We start from the raw sequence: 3,966 nt of genomic DNA, 5'->3' as shown, positions 1-3,966 counted from the left end.
AAAACTACTCAGAATCCATGGAGAAAACAAAACCACACTTTAGTTTAAAAGTAGAAATCATTGTCAAACCAACAACAAGTCTCAATTAAAACCAAAAGATGTCTAAAAAAAGATAAAAACTTATCTCTAGTCCACCAAACTCTTGAAGTTCCTTTGAATCTTTTCTCTTTTACAACACTCTCAATATAAAACTAGAAATAAAAAAAAGGATAAATATGTGGTGCCTGAAAATCTCTCCAACTAACTCCCCAATTTTTGAACTTTCAAGACCTCTTTCAATGTCCCAATTTTCTTTATTTTATAATTCTCCAAAAAGTTCCTTGGTATCTCTTCAAAATGTCTATTGATTCGATTTATTTCCCCAAGAGATGCATCCTTTCGCAATAATTTTCGTCCATGGTGGTTATAACCACCTATTAAGCCAATAGGTGCCTCAAAAACCTCTTCAAAATCCACATAAACCTAATTTACTTGTCTAATAACTACCACTAGCGCTTAAGCATGGGGCCTCTAGCGCTTAGGTGGGGCCTTCTCTGTTTACCTTGCGCTTAAGCGTCGGATCTGGCTTTTAGGCGCCAAAACACTTTTGCACATTTTTCACTTATTTGCTCCAAATTTGATCCTTTTTCATTCCTTTAAGCATTTTTCACCTTTTTATGTGTATCTGAAAGAAAAAGACAAAAATACCTTCCATTAAAGCGCAATATCTCAAAAATTAGTATAAAATTGTGTCTAAAAACACTATATATTTTAGGCGTATCAAAATCCCCCAAACCAAAAATGTTACTTGCCCTCAAGTGACACTTCAATTTTTATGAACTAAATATGTATGATATGTATATGAGTTTCTTTAGGAGTTACTAAAATTTAGATTTAGAAATATAGTAGTCCAATTTAGAAAAAATATTCACAAAATGAGACCAACTTAAAGTTTAGAAATTTTTACTCTTCAGAAAGATGAAAATATAAGTTCTTATCTAATTCAGAAATATTGTAAGTCTTCCACATTTTGAATTTAGTTCTTTTATTATCTCCACTTAAGAATTTTTGTTAAGAATAATTTTACTTACTATATTACATCTATAAGCTTAAGTTTTTCTCAAGACTTATACTTTAAAAAGATTAAATGTAGAACCAATTTTTGATTAGGCACTAATCCTCTAGCTTCTCCTCCTAACTTTTTCTTCTTCTTTCTTTTTTTTGTTTTTTTTCTTTTTATTTCTTTTTTTAGGTAAGGATTATAACTTTTTCTTCTTCTTTCTTTTTTTTGTTTTTTTTTCTTTTTATTTCTTTTTTTTAGGTTTTTTAGGTAAGGATTATTATATCTAGACAGGCCTTTAATAATTTTGAATTCTACTTTTCCTTTCCTAAAACAAAGTCTTGATACAAAACTTTTACTTATAAATATAATAATAGCTTGGAAAATTATCTTTAATAAAAGAAATTTAAGTATTAAAAATAGAAGTCTAAATTTTTAAAATTTTCAAAAATACAATGTTTCTTACTAAAAATAGTTACTTATGTTAATCATTTTCTACACTAAAAACTTTTAGCTTAAAGTTTTTCTTCATTACTCAAGATTTGAACTAAATTCTCTTACTCATTTCTAAATTCAAATTTTACTTCCCTACTATAACTTCATATACATGATCAATTTTTCTTTGCAATTCAAATTCACTTGTAGTTCATTTGAGAATAAATAAAATTTAAGTTTTAAAAATATTTTTCATCCCCCCCAAACTTAAATTTTTAATGAGTAAAATTAATTTTGATCAAATTTTCTAATATTTTCATTTCTATTAAACATGTAGAGATTCAATAGACTTCTAAACAGTGGGTATAAACATAAAAGCAAACTAACGCACTAACTTGACTTCACAATCTCAACATTAAAACGAACACACTAACCTGATAAAAGAAAAATACAGGGTAGCTGTTTCCTAAGTTTCAAATTTAAGACTTAAGTTAGCAAGATTTTCAACTTTACATAAGACATTAAGTTAAGTTCTAAACTAATTAAATAAAAAAACTCACAACAGTTACTACAGTTACTACCCTAGAATTTTATAATTTTATAACAAACTACTAATTAACACAAACATTACAATACAATTAAAAATAAAAGTCTCACACATCACAATATCTAAACAAGTAAACATACATACATGTCTCAAGTCCAAAACATGAAAACACATCACACCACAATTCTCACTTAAAAATAAATGTACAAACCACATTACTTAGTTCAAACCAACACACAGATGCAAATGTAGCAAGCCCAGACCACATAGTTCATATCATATTACAATCATAAAATAAATCTCTCAGTTCTACTCTTCTTCCTCTCAATTACCGCTATCCCAAACTTTTGCAGGCTCATAATCAGGGTATCTAGGATATGGACGAAATTGCACTCCTTGGTTACCCCTAATGAGACTCTCCAAAGATGAGTGAAATTTCTCCTCATAATCACTTTTTCTTCTATTATACCTATCAGTATGTTCTGCAAAACACTCTAAATTTTGTACCCTATCAGCGGTAAAATTAATATTATCCATCATCCTCTACAATATATGATCTTGGGTCTTAGTAGACTCACCTCTAGATGTAGAAGCACGTGAGGTAGATGGTCTAGATGAAGACGCAGCATAGGTAGAACCAGCAAACGTCTCCATTCCATAACTCCTAGAAAATCCTCCTCTCCAGCCAAAAATAGAACTCCAGCCAAAAATAGAATGCTCAAGTCTTAACATTCACCTTAGTGATGGGCTTTAGAGGTAACAACACTTTCTCCCAGCTATCATATTTAACTCCAGTCTGCTCACACAAAGAAAAGATCAAAGAAGCAAATCCCAGACCTGCAGTAGTAACAACAGTGGCAGAACTGATGATAGTCTGACAAATCAAAGCTCCTATGTTGATGAGCTTTCCTTCCTGAATATAATAATTTAACCTCCCTCTCTCTCTGGTCACTTCACTGAGATGATTTGTTGGTAGCAGACGAGCAGAAATAAAATAGTGTCAGATCTTTAAAGAAGCACAAGTTGGGAAGTTGACTCTCCTCTCATTGGTAATCTTCCAAAGTCCTCTCCCAATAGTCAAGTAAGAAATAATCTCATCTAACTCCGCTTCAGTCGGACTATAATTTGCATAGAAACATACCATATCAGGTGGCAGATGATAAAATAAGTTGATTACCTTTGGTGAAAATGGTACCAACTTTCCTCCAACCATGACTCAATTGTCTTCAACCTCAGGGAGGTTTGCATAGAACTACCTAACAACAAAAATAACCACAACAACAGAGAAACAACCCAATCGTTCCAACTATTGCAAACAATCAAATCCTCTACGTCTCCACCTGAATTCCTAAATCATCGCTCCTGAATTAGTTTCCGTAATTGCAACACATCACTGTACAAATCCTGAGCCTTTGAACTAACAAATTTACTCGAATCGAAAGGGCTCTTTCTTTTACTCCTCTTCATTATTGGTGCCATTCTACAAATTTTAAAAATTCCAAAAATAACTTCAAAAATCAAGTCTAAATTACTAAACCAAACTTCCAAAGTATAATATACACTTCCCAATGCAATTTTCATAGATCTTTTTCTCATTTTTCACCATGAATAGTGAATTTTTGAATTTCTCCAAATTTGCTCAAAATTCATGGTGAAAATCCAAAATTTTTGCATAGAAGTAAAGCTCTTACCTCAAGGAACTTGGATCTAGCAAATTTCACTTGATTCCACCAAGAAATCTTCACTTTAGATGTGCCATAGCCTTCCAAAATCATGATTTTGAGAGGTTGAAGGTGACGAGAGGCATAAAAATGGTGATTTTTGGGCCAAAATTTTACTTTTAATCATTCGTGAACCAATTTTCATGAATGGGCGCTTATGCGCAGGTAAGTGGCGCTTAGGCGTCTGCCTCTCAAGTTAGCTCGCGCTTAAGCGCGAGATGTGG

Source organism: Phalaenopsis equestris, unplaced genomic scaffold (genome assembly GCF_001263595.1).
Source record: "Phalaenopsis equestris unplaced genomic scaffold, ASM126359v1 Scaffold209646, whole genome shotgun sequence".
Classification (NCBI taxonomy): Eukaryota; Viridiplantae; Streptophyta; class Magnoliopsida; order Asparagales; family Orchidaceae; genus Phalaenopsis; species Phalaenopsis equestris.
This window is presented reverse-complemented; position numbering follows the sequence as displayed.